The 11,859-nt window shown below is 38.6% G+C and overlaps 1 protein-coding gene and 1 long non-coding RNA gene across 5 annotated transcripts in view; one reads left to right on the plus strand and one right to left on the minus strand.

Annotated features, from left to right (window-relative positions):
• Nucleotides 1-11,859, plus strand: part of LOC307163780 — a 274,817-nt gene that overhangs the window by 219,387 nt on the left and 43,571 nt on the right. The window lies entirely within an intron of this gene.
• The window catches only part of LOC307163660 (uncharacterized protein), a 115,278-nt gene that overhangs the window by 57,091 nt on the left and 46,328 nt on the right, over nt 1-11,859 (minus strand). The gene's annotated exons all lie outside the window — the stretch shown is intronic.

Here is an 11,859-nt window from a genome sequence, read left to right on the forward strand (position 1 = left end):
AGAAGGCCCCATGCCGCTACGCGTGGGCATTTTAAAGTTGTCCAGTTAGGACATGTCATTTTTTCAATAAAGACATTTTAATTAAGGAGTGCCTCGATTTTTTCTCCACACTGCACCTTAGATGTTCTACCTTGGACCGAAGAGCACAAAAATCAAACTCAAAAGGAATTGAGCACGCCATCCATCCTGAATCATAACAGATTAATCATCAAACTTAAGAAACTACTTAGTTTTATGGGTTAACATTACATTATATTTCTGACCACTTTTTTTTCAGTGGTACAAATTGAATTTGTAATTAAAATGTCATTTAGTGTCAATACTGTCAAATTATATTATAAATAATACTGGAATACTGAAAAAAAAAGTGGAAATATATTCATGACACAGTTATAATGGCCTCATGACAGCCAATGTCAAAACCAACCACATGACAGTTTAATGTATAAAGCTAAGTAGTTTCTTAAGTTTGATGATTAATCTGTTATGTCATGTTTATGGAGAGATTATTAAGGAGAGATTATTACGGGCCCTCAGGAGAGATTATTACGGGCCCTCAAGAGAGATTATTACGGGCCCTCAGGAGAGATTATTATAGGCCCTCAGGAGAGATTATTATAGGCCCTCAGGAGCTCCTCTTCCCCAATCGACCGACTAGAAACCTTCATTCAGATGCTGGTGTTTCTTGATGACAACAAAGACAATCACACCCACCAAAACCAGCAGAAGCACAGGCGGTCCAACACACAAAATCCAAAACGTTGCAGCTGGAAGGAGGAAGGTGGGAAGACAACGCATTTTTTATGTTTTTTTTTTCTTCATTAAACTCACTGTTTAAAGGAACACTCCACTGTTTTTTTTTTTAAATAGGGCTTATTCACCATCTTTCCTACATTTAGATAGGTGGGCAAACGCATTTTTGTCTCAGTGCATGCATTGTTTTAGTTTGGCAGTGGCGCCGATAGCTTAGCTTAGCATAATAAATGGAATCCTATGTTGCCAGCTAGCATGTCCTGAGTAAAAGTGATAACATTTACATTTACATTTATTCATTTAGCAGACGCTTTTATCCAAAGCGACTTACAAATGAGAACAATAGAAGCAGTTAAACTAACAGTAGGACAACAAAATGCAAGTGCTATGACCCTTCTCAGTTTAATCTAACGCAACTTTTTTATTTTATTTTATTTTTTATAGTTATAGAACAGAATAGAATAGAGTAGTAGAGAAAGTGTTAGTATTACTGGATCAAGTGCTGTCGAAAAAGAAGCGTCTTCAGCCGTTTCTTAAAAGTGGCTATGGACTCAGCCGCTCTGGTTGAGTTCGGCAGATCATTCCACCAGCAGGGAACAGTCATGGTAAAGGTCCGAGAAAGAGATTTTGTGCCTCTTTGAGATGGCACCACAAGACGTCGTTCACTTGCAGAGCGCAAGTTCCTGGATGGCACGTAAGTCTGAAGTAAAGAGTTAAAGTAAAAGGGAGCAGAACCAGTGGTTTTTCTGTAGGCAAACGTCAGTGACTTGAATTTGATGCGAGCGGCAACTAGCAACCAGTGCAATTTTGTGAGGAGAGGAGTGACGTGTGCTCTCTTTGGTTTGTTAAAGACCACTCTAGCTGCGGCGTTCTGGATCAGTTGCAGAGGTTTGACTGTGCTAGCTGGAAGACCGGCCAGGAGAGCGTTACAATAGTCAAGTCTGGATAAAACAAGCGCTTGGACAAGGAGTTGAGTAGCATGTTCTGATAGGAAGGGTCTGATCCTCCTAATGTTGTACAAGGCAAATCTTGTAGAACCGGGCAGTTCTAGCAATGTGGTCCGTGAAGTTCAATTGATCATCAATCACCACACCAAGGTTCCTGGCTGACCTAGATGGAGTAATTGATGACGAGTTGATGATAAATTGATGATAAAAAAAAACACACACGTAATTACTTCTTGTGGCCTGCGTATTCACAACGAGTACAAATAGCGATGCAGATTAAGACTAGGTGATTTCCTAGGCAGATATTGACATGGGACTATATTAGGGGGAAGCACAGGCGAAGCACTGCTACTTGGGCACAGAGATATCACGCAACACCTGAAATCCCACGACTTCCATCAACATACCAGCGTGAATAGTAGCCGGCTATTTTTCCTACAGTAGACATAGTGAATGGCGATGAACATGGGGGAATTTGTGAGAGACGAAGAGGGTGACTTCTCAGACAGTCAAGATCTAGAACCATACCTCTATGAACCAGAGTTTTCAGAAGAGGAGCTGTGTGCTTTAGAAACAGAACGACAGGAGGAGTAGGTTGCGATCGCTCAACAGCCTGAGGACGTGAGGATGAGAGCCAACACAAACTGGTGGAGAGTGTGATATCTCTGCGCCCAAGTAGCAATGCTTCGCCTGTGCTTCCCCCTTATATAGTCCCAAGTCAATATCTGCCTAGGAAATCACCAAGTCTTAATCTGCATCGCTATTTGTACTCGTTGTGAATACGCAGGCCACAAGAAGTATTTTTTAATATTTTTTTTTATCACTTTTACTCATGACATGCTAGCTGGCAACAAAGGATTCCATTCATTATGCTAAGCTAAGCTAAGCTAGCCGCGACGCTTCCAAACTAAAACAATGCATGCACTGAGACAAAAATGTGTTTGCCCACTTATTGTCACGATCCGCACAAGGAAGAGAGCGAGATGGATCCAAAGTGCAGTAAAGTGAGGTTTATTGAAGGGTAATCCAAAGTCGTGGTCAAAAACAGGCAGGGTTCCAAAATCCAGTCAGGCAGTACAAAAACAATAAACAGGCTCAGGTAGGGAACACAGGAAACAGACGCGGTGTGACATTAACAACGATACAACACAGAACATGGGACAAACAGGGCTTTAAATACATGAACAGACGAGATGACAACGAGAGACAGCTGGGTAAACAGATTACAAACACCTGGGTGCAATAACACAGACTGGAATTGTGGGAAAGGTAGTTCCTGTGAATGACACCGTGGGGGAAGGAGGACATCTAGTGGATACCCGGGGAAACACAACCAGACACTGTGACACTTATCTAAATGTAGGAAAGACGGTGAATAAGCCCTATTTCAAAAAACGGTGGAGTGTTCCTTTAAAGATTTTGTAAAGCTCTCAATGTCTCCTGTTTTACTTACTATGTCCAGTGTCTTTAGGTTTGTGATCATCTGTCTTCTTTGTTTCTGTACCAGATTCTGTAGAGAATATCAAATGTTACTCAAACAGTTTAGCATTTGCTGTTCAAATTGTGATGAATAAACCTCAGCTGTAAAATCAGCTCAAATATCTCTCCTCATCCAAGTCAAGTCAAGTCAAGTCATCTTCATTTATATAGCGCTTTTAACAATGTAGATTGTTTCAAAGCAGCTTTACAGAGATAAGCGTATAATTTAAGGTAACAGAGATTGTTTTTGCTTTATAGCGGTTCTTTAATAAAGTTATTTTCCAGCTAAAGTTAGTTTTGATTGATTCGCTTCCGTCGCAACGATCATTTGTTATTAAATTAGGGGCCGCTGTGTTTTATTAAATAAAAATCCACTGATCTTCTCTCACCTGTGACTGAGACTGTGTGATAAAGATTTCATTATTAGAGTCCAGAACTCTGTATGTTCCAGTGTCATTGGCTGTAAACTCATTAATGGTCAGATTTCCATCACGATCAGTCAGTCGATCTCTGTTGACCCCGTGACCTCTCGTCCACACCTCTGTCCAGCCTTCACTAGAGTTTCTCTCCACTTTATCAGCATTGATCAACAGAACATCCATCTTTACTTTCTCACCTTTCTTCACAGAGATCTCATCTGAGGAGAAACAGAAATACACTTTATACTCAGTCAATGTTATAATGGTGTCAATCAGTCAAGGCCATAAACACATATATAGATTTAAGTGGAACAAATGCAATCTGTGGTATAATATTCCAATATTCCAATGCAAGACATTAGAAAACCCCATATTGAAGATGATTAATCTGAATAAGCGATACGTGTCACATTCAATGTCTCTGATTACAGGAATTCATGGAATACCAGCACAATCACTGAAGGAAAGCTGATGGTTTGATCAGTTTTGACTTACCATGAATTTGAAGATGGTATTCCCTGATTTGTCGCTCCAGCTTTGATTGATCATTAGTGTAATAGACTTTTAAAATGTATTTTCCAGCGTCACTGTAGATCAGATCCTTGATGATGATGTCACATGATCCTTTTTTAAACACTCTATTTTCACTCTTACATTCTTCATTCTCACAGACAAGGATGTTTTTTGACTGACTGTTGAATATAACATGAAAAATGTCTCTGGCCTCAATATCACAGGGCAGGGTGGCGTTTTCTCCTTTTTGTCCCGTCACATGTATAGAGATGTTTCCTACAGTGGTGTTTCCTACAGTGGTGGTTTTTCTGCAAATACAGACAGTATAAATTAATTCAACACAAGCTGAACAATACACATATGTTTGTCTATTCTCAGTAATAAAGGTCATCATGAAATATTTTAGTAGAGTTATTTTAGTCACTTGTTCACTTATCCAAGTGGATTCAACAGTTGTGAACTGATGATGGTGGAGTTTATCCAATATTTAGCATCAGAAATGCCAGGAAAGATTAAGGTTGTTGATTAAAGCCATGATTTAAAATAAACAATTAAACAATCATCTCACTTTCTTCAGAGTTAGCTATTATGTTAGGACCTATTATGCAGAATTCACTATAAGGTGTTTGAACACTGAGGTGTGTCTGCAGTGTGTGAGAGCAAACAGCCTATAGTTGTAAAAATCCACTCACTTGTTTTTTTAATAATCCCCATTAATAAAAAGCAGTCTCATCTCCTGATTTCCCCTTTATTGCAATACAGTACGTAACACAAATGCAATAGCATGCTGTAGTAAGGTTAGTTGATAAGGGAAGAAGGGATAAGGGAATAAGATAAAGGAATCTGCAAACATTTAAACACTTTAATTATAAAATAAACAAACACAAAATGAACGTAAAGCGACAGCCTCCCACGAACGACTGACGCACACATAAACAAAACACAACGTAAAGTCCAGGCCTTATCTTCTCTCATCCTTCACTGTCCTCGCTCCAGAACACCTGAACTCCTCCGTGAGAAACTCAGAGCGTAGGTGACGCTCATTAACAAAGCATTCAGCGCTAATTTTATTTCTCCTCTCAACATAAGTTGTTTTCTCGTGAAGACATTAATAACTGATAAATAGTTGTGATCATGAGAAAACTAACTAACATAACACTATAGCTACATCCGAAATCGCATACTTCCCTACTATATAGTAGGCGAAAAAACTGTATGTGACAAGAGAATTATGTCCGAATTCACATTAATAAAAGAATATAGGCAAAAAGTACCCGGATGATCTACTTCTTCTGGGGAGATTCTGAAGGGTGTATTTGATGGACACTTTATTATCCTATGAGGTCACGGGAGAGGATTTGTGAATGGAGCTGAAGGGACGTAACTGATGCTGGTCACATGATAATGACAACATGGTGGATGCAGTGGGATACGTCAGTGGCGCAAAAAGTGGGTATATGCGCTATATGCGGTGCATAGGGGCGCAGCACCAGGGGGGCGCAAAAGCGATGGTATTTTTTTTTATAAATATACGTAGCTATACGTAGCTGCTGTTATGCGTTTCTAAATCATTTCTGCCTTTCCTCAATGTTATATAACTTTTTAGAGGACTAACAGGCTAGAGTAAGGTTTTCATAAGATTCCATCATATCATTTTGACATAGAGAGGGGGGGATAATATCGCGAGCAGGTGGGGGCGCCATGAGCGCTGAGCGAGCAGGTACGAGTCGAAAAAGATGGATAAAGCAAAAAAGCTGTCGGGACTAAAAATAGAAAAAGAAAGAGGGAAAAGGAGATGGCATGTCAATTGATGCGCCAGCAGCTAAATAAGTGGATGGTCAAAGGCAACCGGTAGGATTTAAAGTGTGACGTCCACGCATGTAGGCTAGGAGATTCCCTTTCTTTTATTGTCTATGGAGATTCCTGGTGGGCCGACGTGCTTTTTGGGCCGATACATCTAATAGGCTATTTTTTTTGTCTTTGTCTTAATGGCCCATAAAACTCGTACATCGGCGGCCCATTCATTTTGTTTTGTTTTGATTAATTGGCGGCGCTGGGTTAGTGCCGTTGTAATGCATTGGTCAAAAAAAAAAAAGTCAGCATTATTTTTTATTTATTTTTTTTTTTTTTTACATTTCTCATTAAACACGTAGATCAGCGGCCCATTGGTTCTTTTCTTGATTGACACTGGGCTGGCCCAATCACATCTTTAATGTGAAGTATAGAAATTAGTACAAAACTAATTATGAAAGTTTCCCTTATTTTTCAGTGCATTTGTTTTACAATATATGGCTATTACTGTCATGGGATTAAAATTATAACTATTATTATGTAGTAGTGTAATGTAGACAGACACTGTTAAAAATGGTTTGAATTTTTCTTTGTTTAATTTGCACACTGAATTTGGAGCTTTTAATTTGTAACTCTCAAAGTGCACCAGATTGATGAATTCAACATTAAAAAGCACAAAATTTTCTTACGGGGGGCCATGCCCCCAAACCCCCCTAGACGGACAGGGGTCCACTCAGCAGTGGATTCATCACTGTGAAGTATAGTTCAATTTTATTAATAAATGACAACTTTGTACTTATTTCATCTGTTAACTAGCACTCGTTCCTCACTCATTAGGCTACATGGCACAGTTTTTTATTTCTTTGTTTTTTTGGGGGGCGAGAAAATTGTTGCTGCATACCCCTCTGACACTGGGTAGTTGCGACCCTGGGATACGTCCAGATTATATTCATACTACACACACTCATACTATATAGAACATACTTTTAGTGGTCGTCAAGTAATTACTTTTTCAAAATAAGTAAGGACTCGCGATGCAGAGCATGTATATTTGTGTAATTTATGGTGGGCTTACCAAACCATGTGTAGCCTATATTGTTCAATTCAATTCAATTCACGTTTATTTGTTTAGCGCTTTTCACAATGCATATCGTTTCAAACCAGCTTTACAGAAATGCATGAGTGATCTGTTATCAGAGGAGACTCTCTAAGCTATGTATTTCAGAAATGTACATATACAAAATCACAGTTAGATAAACATTTATTAATTTAAACAATGTAGTAATGGCAAGGCAATGTAGTATTTAAAGCATAATGTGACCCTGGACCACAAAACCAGTCACATGGGTCAATTTTCTGAAATTGAGATTTTGAGAAATTGAAAGCTGAATAAATAATATTTCCATTGATGTATGGTTTGTTAGAATAGGACAATATTTGACAGAGATACAACTATTGAAAATCTGGAATCTGAGGTTGTGAAAAAATCTAAACATTGAGAAAATCTTTAAAGTTGTTCATTTATGTTGGCGATTATGCTGCATTCACTCACAAAAATAAATGTTTTATATATTTACGGTAGGAAACATTTACGGAAGAAATATCTTCATGGAAGATGATCTTTACTTAATATCCTAATGATTTCTGGCATTAAAGAAAAATCTATAATTTTAGCCCATACAATGTATTGTTGGCTACTGCCACAAATAAACCAGTGTGACTCGTGACTGGTGACGTGATCCAGGGTCACATATATCGTGTTGCTTGTAATGGTAGTTGGCAACATGCATTTGTGGGAAGCTCTGATGCTTTAAATGAGAGTGAAATAAAACAGAAACAGAAGTCTGAATCAGAAGCATTTGCTGTGTCATCGGTGTCCCCTTGTCCCCCTCCGCTCCTCAGCTCAACACACACACACTTTTGTAGGATTTTTCAGAACTGTATTAAATCTGAGAAAACTGAGAAATCACTGCTGATGAAACGGGGTTTCATGAACAGCAACTTGACTGAGATGCTGCAAGAGAGGCCATTTCACTTCTTGCCAGTTCAGCACAACTATTTAAAAAGATGAGTGAATCATTGTGCCATCATTACCCTGGTGAAAAAACATGCTAAGTATACTTGCAGCCAGACAGAATACTTTGTGTGTTAATGATTAGTTAACTTGAATGTGTGCTATTTTGAAACAACTAATTATATTTGTAATTAAATTGTTTTAAAGCATAACTTTAAGTGTATTTAGTGTACTTGTGTATAAATTTGTGTAACATTTTTAATAAAGTGCAAATAAATAAACAGAATTTTCACTTCAAGTATATTTTTCTAAAATATATATAAAAAAATACCTAAAGTAGGCCTATCATTATTTTAAAGTGTGTTAAAAGTTGCATTGTGAAAATAGGTAAAAGCATGATGCTAATATACTTTTAATATATTTAAAGATAGTAAGAAAACATTGTTAGTATATTTGCAATGTACTATTGAAAAAGGGAATATAGGCTATTTTAAATACTTTTTTTCACTGGGCCAGGTTTACTTGTGTTGGAAAATCTTGTTTCAGATTTGTTCAGTGAACATTAAAATGTATTCAGATGTGATGGTAATGAACGGGATGCTGTTGTTTTAGTTGATAAATGTAAGCATTATAAACCTTATGCAATTTAGAGTACAAATCGACCAAATAAGAATACAGTATAATGTTGCAAGTGGGTCGTAGTTCAGCGAGGTCCGCAACGGGGAACCGCTTAGGGCCCCGACAAATACCAAGAAGCCTATATAAATCATAAATTACTTATTCGTTTTCTATCATTTATTGTATGGCCTGTCTATAACCATTAAGATTCATCGCCCCATCATGAATAGTGGAACTTTCCTATGGTACTGCACATGTGAGAGCAGTTCAGTGATGGCACTTTCAGTTTAGGTTTTCAATCCAATCATGTGTTGACATGTCCTCGCGATCATATTAGAAAAGGAATAAACCACCCCTTTCAATCCAGTCGAAATTTCATTCGGATCGAGCTCAACTGGATCGATGTGTGCCAGTGAGTGTAGCCCGCGAACACGAACAGCACACAGACGCGAATAGCACACAGGTTTTAATGAGTGACGATCCTGCTTTCTGGCTGAAACACCTGTCAGATAATGAGCTTTGACTTGTGATTTTTTTAATTTTTTTTCGGACACTCCTTCCGTTTCCTGTGTCAGGAATTCGAATGCGCATGCGTCGCGTCTGAACGCGTTGCTGTCTTTGGAGCTCTATCGATTTGATTTATAATTCTTGATTTTTCCCTTTAAAACTCACTTACAACGAACATTTTCTACTTTTCCTCACTGAGAAGCACTACTGCACAAACCTCATAGTTACAACGCGGACTGTTGAGCAGACGCGTCTCAAGCCTATTAGTGATCCAACGCCGGATACTCTTATAAGTTACGTCCGTGGATCACGGCTGAACGCGTCTTCTCCACACTCACTTACAAACAAACATGGCGAATATATCAGATGTAAGTAGTCTACCTCTTGGTGCAGGTGAGGACACATTTGAGCTGCACGCATTGCAGTCTGAGCTGGAAGCTGTTGAGAAACAGATCCACGACCTTTTAGTGAGACAAGCCGAGCTGATAGACCGGCGGTTAGCTCTTGAAACATCACGCGCCGATGCACACAAATCAGTGATTAACGTTACTAACCCGCTGACTCCGACCTCGTCTACTCCGTGCGTTACTCAGCATCGGTCCTGAGCGCCAAGGTCGCGATCAGCCATGGTCTCGTTCACTCCGGCTCCAATAATTTAGAAGCAGCACAATGTCTGGTGGACTTTACAGTCGTACTGTTATGTATTACGTGTTTTTTATTACCTCACTGTGACTGAAGTTGCTGATTATCAGATATGTGTGAATGTGAGCAGTTATGTCTTATGAGGGCAGATATTGTAATTTTTGCACTGTTTGTGAATTGAAGGAATATGCAATTAAGCAGTAAGCACTGTAAAATTAATTTAATATTTACTATAAAGTATGCAGTTGTTCCATTTTATTGTCTGTATATTTAAATGTGTAACTTAATAAATAACCTTTCCTGCTTTAAAAGTTTTGAGAATCTTTCCTTTCATCACAGATGTTGTTAAAAGCCAAAAAGCCAAAAAACCTGATAAGTTATGGTAACTCAAACCATTTGAGGAAACTGATTGCCTTAAACCATTTGTTTTTATTTTATTTTACCATTTAAGTGTAATGTAAACTCATATACATTGAGTTAAATTCACTTATATTTTAGTGTTGATGTTACGTCCAGTGTTATCATATGTCTGGGTTTGTTGTTTCTCACATTTTTTCCCCTTTATTCTTTGAGAACTTAGTAAATAGAGTATGATAATGCAATAATGTCGCGCACATTTGACTGTCTGTGTTTTAGTTACAGGTTTTAGATGTTAGTCTTACCTTCTCTGGATCAGCTGATGGAGAATAAAGAGCCTCTACAGACAGGGGCGTCATGCAAGCCAAAATCCTGGGGGGGCACAATCTGAGACGCTGCAATTGTTTTCTGACGGGTGATATGGATCATGTTAGGAGGGGTCAGAAATACCTTAACGGAGCTAGCAGCAACCCTCCTCTATCTGAGGACTAAGTTAAAGTATCTATTTTGTAAGTTTATGTAAAACTCACTTTGAATGGGCATGACGCCACTGTCTACAGACACAATCACATTCAACAGAATCAACAGACACAAACCCACAGTGATCATCACACACACGCGTGTGTGCAACTTACAGAATGATAAGAATGCCGTTTTTCTGTTCTGGTTGATAGACCTGTTATTAAACGGGGATGAGAAAAGAGCAGGAGAGACTTGTAACGGTCCAGCTGGAGTCTCCTTGAGAGCCACCAGAGGGCACTCCACAACAGACTATTGTCATTCCCTCACAAACTACATTTCCCATAACTCTCGGCCTGGACTCATCATCCCTGATTGCATCCACCTGTGTCTCATTACCTTGTTTAACTTGCCCTATTATAGCCTGGTTTTCACATTCATTCCCTACGCGCGTCTGGAGGTCCTGCGGCGCGAATGAGGTGTTTATCGCGGGCAGACGTGAATTCGCCTCATTCGAGCGTCCAGTTTGCGCGAATTATGCGAATTGAGCGTCTGGCAAGTTACACGCGAATGCACTTGCCCCTTCCACAAGAAGCGGATTTCGCTTGCTTTTTACGCGCGTCAATTTGTGGATTTGTTTGTTTGATTAGCCTGATTTACTGTGCTCTGACCTTTTGCTTGTCTTTTACTACGGCTGTGGATTACCCTTTCATTAAAGCACTGCATTTGGATCCTCATCCTTCGTGTCTCGGAGCAGTTCGTTACATCACTTGATATACATGTGCCACACTGATTTGTCAGTTGTGTATAAACACTAGTTTAGCGACACGTGAGATTCTTTGTATTTTCTGGTTTGTAGTAAGAGTTTATTTAGGGCGTCTTCGACGCTGAAGATCGTTTCTTTTGTTTTAATTTTGGGTTTTTGGTGAATGTTGATTTTAGTTAGATTAGAAATTGATTTTATTTATATATAGTAAGATTGGTTTGTTTTGTTTCTTTCTTTGATTTGGCACGGTCTAGTTCTTTTCTCTTTTCCTCATTCTATTGTGAACCTTTTCCTTGGTTAAGATTTGTAAGTAAGTTGTATATTTATGTAAATAAGTATCTTGGGGTATTCCTCTTTTCATCTCGTATCTCACTGTAATAAATGATCACTTTACCTAAATTTGACTGGTTTGTGTGAGATTGTTTTCCATACACGTTCAGTGTTTTGATATTGCATTCCTTATTCTCCCTCGACGTAAGAGGTTTGTAACAGTTGGTTTAGTCAATCTTTAGAGTAAACTCAACTTAAATATTTAAGGTTAATTTTATTAATTCAGTTTGAATTCGGGTAACAAAGCTAACTAAGTCTTAACAA

This window comes from Squalius cephalus, assembly GCF_949319135.1.
Source record: "Squalius cephalus genome assembly, chromosome: 8".
Lineage (NCBI taxonomy): Eukaryota > Metazoa > Chordata > Actinopteri > Cypriniformes > Leuciscidae > Squalius > Squalius cephalus.